Below are 13147 nucleotides of genomic sequence, written 5' to 3'. Positions count from 1 at the left end.
TAGTAGAAGAATCTGATACCTAAAGGGTTAAGATGAGATGGAGTACAGTACAACCCAACAGTGATGCAAGAAGGCACATGACCTAGAGCTAGGGCCAGTCTGGAGATGAGCAACAATATTTAAGTACCTAGTTATAGAGTCCTCTCCATACCGGCTATAAATATGCACATGGTTAGTGTTGTTAAATAAAGCTTCCTTGTAACTTATACAAGGCTGCTTTAAGTCCAAATTGTCTCCTTCAAGTGTAGCAACAACAGAATATGTCATGGATACAGTAGTAGAATCCTTCATGGAGGGCAGCGAGGAACAGAAAATTCCACACCCTCAATGCAATGCTGAAGAACTAAAGTAAAGGGCACCTTCAATACTTCCTGCACTGAAGCAACCTCACTCCAGAAGCTAAGATGCAGAGAAAATGGCCAGTGAAGCTCCAGAGACACAAGAGCCTGGAAGTAGCAAATAAGATAGAAATTTAAACTCAGGCAGAGACTCCACTGAATCCCTTTTGGAATTCCGGCTTCAATCAAGCAGAGCCAGAACCTGCAGGGAGAGAGAAAAATCTTCCAAATTTCCAGGCTAACCAATCCTGTGAATCCCCTCTATTTGTATCAGACAGAATGCTGTCATAAGCATCCTCCCCACATGGTACTCCAGTTCAGAACAGAACAAAGAAAGCCAAGAAGACAAAAGCATACTGGAAGTAAACTAATGTCAGCCTTTATTCAAGGGATAAGAACTTTGGGAGGTTTATTTGAAGGACCTGGTACCTAAATAGTTAACATGGTAGTGATGTAAGAAGACACATGACTTAGAGCGAGGACCAGCCTTGAGACTGGTAGAAATGTGTAAAGGCCTAGAATGGAGTCCCTGCTGTAAATATGTACATAGTTCAGTGTTGTTCATCAGGACTTCCTTGTGACTTATACAAGACTGCTTCAAGGTGTCCAAGAAGTATCCTTCAAGCACAGTGACAACAGAATATATCATGGTGACAGGGGTAGGATCCATCACTATCTTTTCCATTTAAAAGTTCATAAAATCCATGTGTATTTTACCAAGTAAAGCATTTGAAATTGCTTTGTGAGTGCAGTGCCTTAGCTGGCAATCCTTTGTTATGATCTGATCCCCCAGGTTGTTGGTTTGTTTAAAGCAGACAAAGTTTGTGATTTAAGACACTTGCTGAGAGAATAAAGCTCTAAGATTCCACACGTTTTAAACAAACAAAAATAAACTTTACTATACAAAGTCACAATTATAAAACAATTTACAATATCTATCGTATACTCTAACATTCAGGGTTAATATGAGGTACCTGCAAATTAACAGGCAAACTGTGGTTGAACACACAGCACTACATAATAAATGGAAGATGCAGCCAAGACAGAGTCTATGATTTCTCAACAACCCACCTAGACGTCAGTAACACTGAGTCAACCTATCTCACTAAAGCTTTGTCTCGCTCAAACTGAGGACCCGGTTCAATCCCGGCCCCGGGTCACTGTCCATTTGGATTTTCCCCTTGTCTGCATGGGTCTCACCCCACAACCAGAGATGTGCAAGGTAGGTGGATTTGCCATGCTAAATTGCCCCTTAATTGGATAAAAAAGGAATTGGGTACTTTAAATTTCTTTTTTAAAATGCTCTCTCCCTCACCAGGGATTCTAATCATTACCTTCGAAGATCTCGCCGTGGAATTCTCCTCAAAAGTCACCCAAACCAGGATGGCTTCAATGACGGCCCATCTTACAGGGTTTCAAAGTCCTCTTCCAAGTTCCATTTCCTGGATTCCCAAACACACTCAAACAGCAACTGATGAGCACAATTTGAGCTCTTTGACCATGCCAAACAGAAAATGACCGCTTCAATGGGTTGTGGCGCTAACAATTGTACACAAAGACTCGAGTGCAGTATAAGAGAGGCTTTATTACAGTGAGATGCTATTCCTCCGGTGGCAGCTGTAGAATGGCATCTCAGTGAAACATACGAATATTTATACTGCTCCCTGTGGGCGGAGCTAGCCGGCAGGCGCTTACCGGTACGACCATACATCCCCCTACTGCAACCACACATATATACAGTGGTTAGATCACCACAGGGGTACCAATGCCCCAGCAGCCTGTAAGGGGTCACCAGCCTTCTGCTGCCCTCTTGGATCTTCAGACGCCTGAGCCCTCTTCAATTACCAAACTCGGATGGCATCAACACCGTCCCACCTCCAGGCTTTTCAGTCTCTTCTGAGCTTCCGTTGCTTTGGATTCGCAAGTGTACACCCAAACACCAGGCGTAGGGAGCTGATTTGGCAACTAGCTTTCCCTTGTGGCAGGCGAGGCACACCTGGTGTCAAGACTGCAATTTGCAGTTAGCTTCATCCTTAGATGGAACTCTCATTTTCTCAGTTCTCATGGGCTGTGGATTAAACGAGCCTTCCAACTTGAACAGCCTGGCCTCCATAACCAGTGGCCTTCACCTCCCAGACATTTCATAGCTTCAGGCTTCAACGTGCAGCCCGGGAGTGTTGGGGGTTCATTCTGACTCCCCTCATCCTCCCGACTGCGTGAGGGTCTTCGGTTTCATGAAGCGGCGAACCACTCCTTGGCAGAGTCCCCACTCTGCCTGCCATCTGACGGGACCCCACCCAGGGACCTCAGTCACCCTCTGTACGGACCCTGTGGATTCGCCTGCTCCCACTCGATTTCCAGCTGCCACTCTAGAAGGGCAATTTCTCAGCAATGATATTGCCACAAGCCCAGTAAGGAGGACATGGGAAGCAATGCTTGCAAACCAGCCACCAGACCCCTTTAAACTGAGAGGCTCATTGCGATGAAGAGCCACTAAGGCCTGTGAGCGATTCACAACTCCCAAAGTGTCGAGATGAACACCTTCCGGTCCTGGGTTGCACTTATCCAGGTTCCCCGCATCCTCTCCACTGCAATTGGCGCCCTGGAGGGGGATGGCGACCTGAGCTCTCATGTCCGATAACCGAGTTTGCCAGGTTCTCATTTTATACGGCGGTTGTAAATCGCACCACCATGATGCCTGATAAACATTTGGTGAGTGGGGAGGGGGAAGTCCCAGCAGGAGGACTCGCTAATGATATGTTGATGTATTGAAATGAGGCTCTTGACCTTACGTGGCGGGATTCACAAATTGGGAAACGCCATCTCGCCAACGAGAATCGCGTATCTCAATTTTCACTGTATGTTGTGCCCATATCGCCATTCTCGCTGACCGCTAACGTGGGCGGAAAACCACCCCTACTGTGTAAATATTAATTTAAAATATTTCAGACTTGCATTAATTAGTGGGTGGGGCATGCAACTTTCTAAGTCAACTCTGATCCAAAATGCATCGGTAGGGAGTTCTGTGAACTATAAGGATGCAGAATCCTTCAGCAGGGATCTCTTTTTAGAATCTGCTTAATATATGCATGTAATGTTCTCTAATCTTCACCTCTGGCTTTGCGATTGACAAGAAGCTAGGGCTGTGAAGACAGGGGGGTAAATCGTGCAAATATATTCCATATTCTGAGAATCTCTGCTCGAATTTGTTTGAATAAACTGCAAGTATTACTCAAAGCCGAGGCTATGTGTAATTCAGCTCTCATTGAATAGAGCCTACAATTTGGCCCAATTCCATCTTAGTATATTGAACAGCCAAAGTGAAAAGCTTACTCTCCACTTCAAACCTTTGAATAAATACACAGTCTGGAGTAGTATTACGAATCAACACTCTTGTATTTTGCACGAGAGACTGATCGTGCTACCGAGCCCTTACTCCCTAAAAATGTAGGCCTACCTTCATCTATACATAATCTGGCATTGTGGTACAGTATTTTTGTGGGAGGGGAAAGGAAATATCTTTAATGGGAAAAAGGAAGTTCTGATGAGGGTTGAATATAGGCTGCAGCGTTTGTGCTGACAAGGTTATAAATCATCTAATGTGAAGCAAGGATGAATATCTGGAAACAGCTGCTTCCGATGAAACAGATTTTGCTGAATATGTGGGAGGAGAAGCTGATGCAGTTATTTCAGGCTTTGTTTTCTTATCGTAGACCCCTCTGGCATGTTTGTGGCCTGCATGAATGTGTATTTATAAAGATAACAAGGTAGAAGGATGGCACCTTTGTGTCTAAAGTATATGAAGAACATGTGCTATATTGCAATGGTTATGCTTTTTGCTGAGCACTGTGTTTGGTTACAAATCTATTGTAATAACAGGAGGCACGAGTCCCGCAACCACACCAATATTTATTGCCAATAACTATATACAAGAGCAGTTCCAACAGTGCTGCTAGCATGCCAGTCAACTTAAGACTGGATCACAAAGCCTACACAGGTGCTTATATGGGCCCCCTCAATGAGCTATCATTGAGGGAGCTCATACTCCAATTGGCCAACCAATAATGCTAATTGGAGGTCATTACATCTATTATCCAATCTCATTGCACAAAAACTGCCATTAAGGTCTTGGCTTTTTTTTATTAATTCATCATTCATATTAAGTTTTATGCTGGAATCAGTTTGTTCCCCATTTGACAATTCTCCCATGCTTCCTCTTTTATAAACATTAGCAAGAATTCTCAAAGGTGGCATGGGAAGATTGTCAAGCAGCCATCTTGGCTGTGAAAAAAAACTTTGCTCATCAAAAGAAATAGCAGCAAAATCAAATTCTTCATGGTGAGATCACTTGAACTTTGCCAATAGCAGGGGAGGTGAAAGATAGTATTCTGATTTTGCTCAATTATGGCCTTCAAAATACAGCATTAGTTGTAGGAACAACCAGTTACCCGGACAAGTACAATTTTCATTTAATATAGGTGGACAGCACATGTTTATTTTCAGTATGACGGTGAGTTCTTTGTAATTTTCTGGAGAGTTTTCGAAGCTTCCTCTGCTGAAAGTATGCCATGTACTTTCTCATTGTTTACTGTACCTAATTCCTGAAACAAAACTCCAAAGTATTCCAAAGCAACACAATATTTATAGAAAGCAAACTGGGTGAATTCTTAAAAAGGGAATAAGGGGGAGATTGTGGTTCGTGATATTCTCTTGTTAATGGTTCTGCTATCTTTACCTCGCAGCAAGATAAGCCAATTCCCTAAAATTTGTGGCTATCTTGAAGTCCAGATTAAACGGGATTTCTAAGCATTAAAGGAACATCGTCTTAGACTGGGCCGTCAAACACAAGTCCTCTTTTCCAGGAGTCTTGAAGTCCATAAAATTATCTTTCAATGGGGCATACATTAAGGTTTGTCTTAGTAGACCAACTTCTTTGAAGATTTACCAGTATCAGCAGTTAGAAATCTTACTAAAATTTCTAGAGTCATCAGTTTATGTGGATACTCAAGATAGGAAGTATTTCAGACTATATGTCCTATATGCAGCACAATAGCATAGTGGTTAGCACAGTTGCTTCACAGCTCCAGGGTCTCAAGTTCGATTGCCAGCTGAGTCACATGGTCACTGTTTGTGCTGAGTCTGCACGTTCTGCCCATGGGCGTGGGTTTCCTCCAGGTGCTCCGATTTCCTCCCACAGTCCAAAGATGTGTGGGTTAGGTGGATTGGCCATGCTAAATTGCCCTTAGTGTCCAAAAAATGGTAAGTGGGGGTTACTGGGTTACAGGGATAGGGTAGATATGTGGGCTTCAGTAAGGGTCGGTGCAGACTCGATGGGCCAAATGGCCTCCTTCTGTACTGTAAATTCTATGATCTATGCTTCAAAAATACATGCGTTTTATTGAAGTCCATTATAAGTTACAGCTTATACATGAAGTTCTAAATGTTAACCAAAGCTATCAGCAAACTTTGTTGGATAACCAAACAAATCCACCTCTGAGAAGAGCGTGTTCTGGTTAAATGCCTGTGCACTACCTTTAGTTGCATTCCCTGTGCATGAGGAGGTGGAGTTTACCCTGTGCAGTGCTTCAATCCAAGGTCCTCCCCTTATCTCCATGCCCAGTTCTTCCTCCCACTTCTCCCGTGTCTTGTACAGTGGTGACTGTACCTCCTCCAGTTGTCCTCCGTACTTGTCCACACAGCTGCTGGTCCCAGTTTGCCCACGGTCAGAAGTCTGTCCAGTAGGGAATGTCCTGGTGGCTGGGGGAACGTTGCTGTCACCTTGCACAGGAAGTTCCTTTTTGAACGTACCGGAGCTCATTCCATTTCAGGAGTTGGAGCTTGTCCATGCATTCCCCCAGGTCACTACCCTGCCATCAAGTGTACCCTACCTTCAGTACCCCTTCACCCTGTCTCCACCCTTTAAAGGAGGTGTCCATTGTCGCGAGGGTAAATGTATGGTTCTTGCAGATGGTGGCCACGGTGGACATGAAGACCAGACTGTGGCCCCACAATGTGGCCCCAACCATTGGACTTCTTGAGTACTTGGCTGGGGGTAATGGGAATGGGGCCATGACCAGTGCTTAGTGGGACATCCCTGTAAAGGAGCTCTCCTCCATTTTCACCCACTCCGCCCCCAGCTCCTTGGCCCATCCCCATACTCTTTCTGTCGTAGCGGCCCATTGGAGATTCGGAAGGGCCAACCCCCCATATTCCTCCTTCTCTGTAGTATGCTATTTCCTATCCTGGGGTTCTCTCCTTCCCCACCCCCCAACACACATAAAAAACCTGCCCCCGTCCCCTTGGGGATGAAGATCATCGAGAGGGCATTCATCTATGGGAGGGCTGTATAATCGTTATACCCACGAGGTGAAGGCTGGCCAAACCCAAACCATTCCAATACCTCCATGAGGTTCCTCCTTTCGACCCTGTCTCCTCTGCATTTAGGGAGATATCAATTCTGGTGTCTCCATCCCGAATAGGGTCATGATCACCTTCAGCAGTCACCTGATGTTCGCTGTTCTCTGCTGTTGACAAAGCCCGTCTGATCTTCCGCCACTACCTCTGGCACGCAACTCTCCAGTTGCCTCACTAGGGCCTTCGTCAGAACTTTAACGACAGTGTTTAGGAGTGAGATTGGTCTGTATGATCCACACTCGTCGGGTCTGTGACCTTTTTTAGGGATCAGTGATATTGAGGCCTGTGCCAGGGATGGGTAGCAGGGTCCGTCTTGATAACGTGTCTTTGAACATCTCCTGCAGCTGTAAGGTCAGATCAGAGTTGTTGTGAATTTTTTATAGAAGTCCACCGGGAAACTGTCCAGACCCGGTCCTTCCCCAACTGCGTGGAGTTGATACTCTCCATGACTTCCCCCAGTTCTAGTGGTGCTACCTGCCTCTTTTCCTCCCTGGTATGTCCAGCCCATTGAGGAATCTTCGAGTTCCCCTCCGAGGGCTCGGGGGTGTACAGCTCATAGTTGAAAGTCGCGAAAGCCTCATTGATGTTGTCTGACGCTGTGACTAGCTTGATTTTCCTGTCTTTCACCTGTGCTATTTCCCTTGTGGACCCTGCTGTCTCAGCTGGTGAGCCAACAGGTGGCTGGCTTTGTCTCCCATGTTCTTAAAAGGTCCCCCATGTATGACGGAGTTGGTGGACTGCTTTCCCAGTGAAGAGCAGGTCAAATTCCATTTGTACCTTTTTCCTCTCAGCCAGTAGTTCTACGGTCAAGGCCGTGGAGCACCGCCGACCCACCTCCAATATAGGATCGATGAACTGTTGCCTAGCCTCCCTCCTTCCTGTTCCTAAGTGCCCTGTATGCTATTATCATTGAATCACTGCCTTCAGTGCCTCCCAGCATGTGGAGTGTGAGACATCCCCATTCTGATTGCTTGGCTGGGATTCTCCCCTACCCGGCGGGGCGGGGGGTCCCGGCGTAGCGGAGTGGCACCAACTACTCTGGCGTCGGGCCTCCCCAAAGGTGCGGAATTCTCCGCACCTTTAGGGGCTAGTCCCACGCTGGAGTGGTTGGCGCCACGCCGACTGGCGGCAAAACCGGCGCCAACGGCCTTTGACGCCCGCTGCCCGGCGTTGGGGCAGGCCGAAAGGCCTTCGCCGGTTCGCGCTGACGCACTAGCGCATGCGCGGCGGCGGAAGGAAAAGAGTGCCCCCACGGCACTGGGCCGCCGGCCGATCGGTGGGCCCCGATCGCGGGCCAGGCCATTGTGGGGGCACCCCCCGGGGTCCGATCGCCCCACGCCCCCCCCTCCCCCCCAGGACCCCAGGGGCATGCTCGCGCCACCAATCCGCTGGCGGGAGAGGCCTAGCAGCGGCGGGACTTTGGCCCATCGCGGACCGGAGAATCGCCGCGGAGGGCTCGCCGATTGGCGCGGCGTGATTCCTGCTCCCGCCGATTCCCGGATGGCGAAGAATTCCGGCCACGGCAGGGGCGGGATTTACGGGCGATTTTTGCCTTGCCATGGCCAATTGCTTCCCCGATTTGGGGCTTGATTTTGGCCGTTTGTGGGTCCTGTACGGAGTTGAAGTCTCTCCCCATGCTGAGTCGGTGGGAGTCTAGGTCGGGGATTTATGTATGCTCGGTGTGACATAGTCTGCATCATAGTCACAAGTACCACCACCTTCCAGGACACCGCTGACCATTACAAACCGTCTCCCAGGTCCATTACCGTATTCGTCACTGCAAAGGTCGCCTTCTTACTGAACAGCATGCCCCCCCCCCCCCCCCCCCCCCCAAGCCCTCATCCCATAGCACGCTTGGTACATCTGCCCTATCCAACTCTTTCTTACCTTCGGTGGGTTCTTCTCCCTCAGGTATGCCTGTTGGAGGAAGACTACCTCATCTCTCAGGCTTTTCAGGTAGGCGAAAACTCAGGATCTTTTCATTAGGCCTTTAAGTCCTCTCATGTTCCAGGTGACTATCCTGATGGGGGTGGGGGAGGAGGGGGTCATTCCCTCCCCCCACCTCCTGTGGGGACACCCATACCCTCCATGTGGACGTGCCCGTACAATCTGGGGTTTCACTTTGTCTGGCGGCCATCCAATATGGCCACCATTGTCTTCTTTGTTCTGGCCGTCCTCACATGCAACATGTTGCAACCAGCATTAAGACACTCCCTCCCCTCCCCCCCGCCAAGTCCTACTAACCTAACCTCCCTTGCATTTCTCTCCGACCTGTTGTTCTGCTCCCCCCCCCCCTTTCTGAGAGGCGCTCCCTCTCGTTAGCTACATCATGCCACCGCCCCCACACTTCTCTTACTTCTGTGTGCACGCATGCTTGCCAGTCCAGTGGCTTCTCCCGCGAGAGCGTTTCCTCCTATACTTCGCCCTTTTTCTTCCTCACTTACCCTTCGGTGTCTCTCCCCCCCCTCCCCCCCAGAAACCCCTCCAGATATTAATAGAAATGAAAAGAAAAAGAATATCGTTAGTGCTCCATGTGTGCTCGTTGCTGCTGTCTTCCCAGCCCGTTTTTTTGAACATTCATTTGCTTCTCCCGGCATGTTGAAGCAGCCCTTTTTGTTGCCATATGTCACCCAAAGGCTCGCCAGATACAGCATCCCGAACTGCACTTTGTTTTTTAATAGGGCCTCTCCCTTCACCCATTGCTTAGCCAGGTCGGCCCCAATATTGTGTGCCCTTCCCATTGGCAGGACCACGTGCTCCTCACCCAGTTCAAAATTCGCTCCTTGTCCTCAAACCTATGGAGCTTTACAGGGATTGGCCTGCGTGGTCCTCCTGTTTTGGGCCTTTGGCAGAATGACCTTTGGGGGTCTGTCCGGGCTTGGGGTATCTTTCTCCCCTGACCAGCTTCTCGAGCATCTGCGCTCCGTAATCCGTTGGGCGTCTGCCCTCAGGTAGCCCGACAATCCTGAGGTTCTGCCGATGGGATCTATTTTCCCGGTCCTCCACCTTCCCCTTGATCACTCCCTGGGCAGCCACCAACTTTGCCACTTCTGTTTTGAGCGCGCCGATCCAATCACTCTGATCAGTGTCCACTTTGTCCAATTCCCTCACTGTCGCCTCCTGAGTCTCCAACTACCGCTCAATCCTCACCAGCGTCTCCTTGAAAGGGGCCAAAGCGATTACTATGGCTGCCTTCACAGACTCCATAAGGTCAATCTTAATGGAGTCCCTAAGTTTTAGATGCTGTTGTGTTGGGTGCTCAATCCACTGCCCTGTCGGTGGGTGGGCCGTCGTTTACATTGGCGATCCCTCCTGATCCGCCAAGCTCTGCTCCGCTTCACTCCCCGTGTCTGCAGTCTGGGTTTTTCTCTCCTGACTCTTGCTGCTCTTGCTGTCTTTTCTGCTACTTGGTGGATTTGAGGGCATTTCCTCGGTGGGGAGGGGTGGGGGGTGTTGTCGAGTTCAGATTAAAAGGACCTAAATTAAAGTTTCTGGAGGAGATCCACCTATTGCGTGACTGTTCAGCACATCGCCACAACTGGGAGTCTCATTCAGAGTAAATTTAATTGACAAGGATATCCGCTCTCGGCGTAGGTCTTTATTCTGGTTACATTCCAATTTCTCATCATCTGAAGGCTTTGTTAATTTAATCTATGCATTTGCAATGGTTTAAATTACCAGCCATTTTATGTTGGTAGCTTTTATGTCAATTCTGCCATTTTAGGCTGCCAGCCTGATGCCGCTAACCTGGGATTAACACCGTAAAATCTTAGATTCTCTATCGGATATGTAACTTTATTTACACTGTTGAGTATATCTCTGACTCTTCCATGGCCTGACTATTGATTTGCATTTTTTTGCAGCTTTTTAGCGATTACATTTTGTGGAATAATGTGAACATTATTTCACAACTATAATTACGGATTTAGTTTTGGAGAGATTTTGTTACTGGCTGGATATTACTGTGCTAAAAATGAGATCCTTTCTTAGTTTTAGTCAAAGCGGGTCATGTAAGATGTTTAAAGGTCAGCTGCCATTAAAATCCACTTGCCCCCAGTTTTGATCAATATGGTGTCAGAAGGGAAATTCAAAACTGTTTCTTGAACTGGAGCTTGGGTCTGAGCCAAGACGTATTCTAAATAAAATGTACCATGTGATTTGTTCAGTACTACGTGTGACACCTGTCATGATATGCAGGCATGCACTTAATGAGCTACAGACAGGCAGCTAATGAACACAGAGAACAGGACATAACCAATCAGCAGGCAGAACATTGGGGGTGGTTTACCACTACAAAAGGCACAAGGCACTCACACTCCGCCTGTTTCCACTAGGGACATTTACAGAGTGTATATATCACATAACGCATACAGCACGAGGATAAGAGCCAGTCTGGTTCAGTCAGACAGAGTAATCACACTTAGGTTAGCAGAGAGTCAAACTCACAGAGAACTGAGCTAACTATGTGACAGGTTCAATAAATCAAATTGAACTAACTTCAAGGTCTGGAGTCTATTTCAGTCATAGCTGCATCCATTTGCAGCCCGTGTTATCTCAGTGTGCTTAACACGACATGGTAACATGACTGTTACCCTTAGGTGGTTTACCTCAATCTGTTCGATGACGGCATCCTCGCTCAGTATCCAGATATGTTTGACGGAAGGGCACTCTGCCATATCGGTACAAGATCCTGCTGCGGCCTGATGCCGTGCCTGTTGTCCGCACTCCACGCCGGCTCCTGGCTCCACTGAAGGAGCGCCTGAAGGCGCAGTTGAAGGATCTTCAGGACCAGGGTATCATCTCCAAAGTCACAAAACCAACTGACTGGGTCAGCTCGATGGTCTGTGTAAAAAAGCCTTCGGGGGAGCTGCGCATCTGTATTGATCCCAAGGATCTCAACCAGAATATAATGCGGGAACACTACCCCATCCTGAAGCGGGATGAACTCACAAGTGAGATGGCACATGCCCGATTTTTCACAAAGTTAGATGCATCACAATAGTTCTGGCAAATCCAGCTGGATGAGTCCAGCAGAAGGCTCTGCACATTCAACACACCGTTTGGCAGGTACTTCTATAATCATATGCCGTTCGGCAAAGTCTCGGCCACGGAGATCGTCCATGGAATCATGGAGCAGATGATGGAGGGCATTGAAGGCCTTTGTGTGTATGTGGACAACGTTATCATTTGGTCCACAACCCCCGAAGAGCACTCGTCTTCAGCAGGTATTCCACCGTGTCCATGCCAATGACCGCAAGCTGAACAGGGCAAAGTGTTGGCATTTCGACACTGAAGTTCTTGGGTGACCAAATATCTCAGCAGGGTGTGCGCCCGGACAAGGTCAAGGCCATGAAGATCCCTGAAGACAAGAAGGCGGTGCTGCGCTTCCTAGGAATGGTGAACTTCTTGGGCAGGTTTATCCCAAACCTGGCCTCACACACCACGGCCCTCAGACACCTGGTGAAAAAGTCCACTGCCTTTGAGTGGCAGGCAGCTCATCAAGTAGAGTGGTTGGAGCTGAAAGCCAAGCTCACCACTGCACCTGTACTGGCATTTTTTGACCCTGACAGGGAAACAAAAATCTTGACAGATGCGAGCCAGGACGGCATCGGTGCGGTGTTGCTCCACGCGATGACACCTCATCCTGAGCACCGGTTGCCTACCCATCACGGGCGATGACATCCACCGAGCAGCGGTACGCCCAAATTGAAAAGGAATGCCTGGAATTCTCAAGTTCCACGATTATGTCTGCAGCCTGCCGAGACAGACTACAGGCCTCTGGTCCACATTATCCACGAGGACATGAACGACATGATCCCCGGCTGCAGCGCATCCTCCTCAGGCTCAGACGGTATGACTTTGAGCTTGTGTACGCGCCTGGCAAGGTGCTCATTATTGCGGATGCCTTGTTCCGCTCCATAACCTTGCCTGCTGACCCACCGGCATTCATCCAACAGATCGAGTCACAGGTGCAGCTGTGGGCCAGCAACCTCCCGGAGTCGGATGAAAAGGTGTTCCGCATTCGCGACGAGACAGCCAAAGACCCGCTTCTGCAGCGTGTCATGCACCACCTTACCAATGGCTGGCAAAAAGGGCAGTGCCCTCAATTCTTCAGTGTGAAGGACGACCTGACGGTGGTTGATGGTATCCTCCTCAAGCTGGATCGCATTGTCATTCCAATCAGTCTCCAGAGCTTGGTGCTCCGGCAAATCCATGAGGGGCATCTGGGTGTCGAGAAGTACAGGCCCAGAGCCAGGCAAGCTGTCTACTGGCCTGGGATTAGTCAGGACATCTCAAATATGGTCCTCAACTGTCTGACCTGTCAATGCTTCCAGCCAGCACAGAGCAAGGAGACGCTTCAGCAGCATGAAATCGTGACCTCTGTGTGGTCCAAG

General features: G+C 48.5%; 1 protein-coding gene across 2 annotated transcripts in view; it reads left to right on the top strand.

The window, feature by feature from the left end:
* fgd4a (FYVE, RhoGEF and PH domain containing 4a) overlaps positions 1-13147 on the top strand; it is a 340499-nt gene that overhangs the window by 93715 nt on the left and 233637 nt on the right. Inside the window, exon 1 of one of the 2 annotated variants that reach the window (XM_038779947.1) lies at positions 976-997. The exons of the other annotated variant lie outside the window; for it this stretch is intronic. The gene's annotated coding sequence lies outside the window, so the exon portion shown is untranslated. Of the gene's footprint in view, positions 1-975; positions 998-13147 lie in introns of those variants that run through there. 2 annotated transcript variants of the gene reach the window in all.

The sequence above is a fragment of the Scyliorhinus canicula genome, chromosome 20 (genome assembly GCF_902713615.1).
Source record: "Scyliorhinus canicula chromosome 20, sScyCan1.1, whole genome shotgun sequence".
Classification (NCBI taxonomy): Eukaryota; Metazoa; Chordata; class Chondrichthyes; order Carcharhiniformes; family Scyliorhinidae; genus Scyliorhinus; species Scyliorhinus canicula.
Note: the sequence above shows the minus strand (reverse complement) of the source record. Positions and strands in the feature narration are given on the sequence as shown.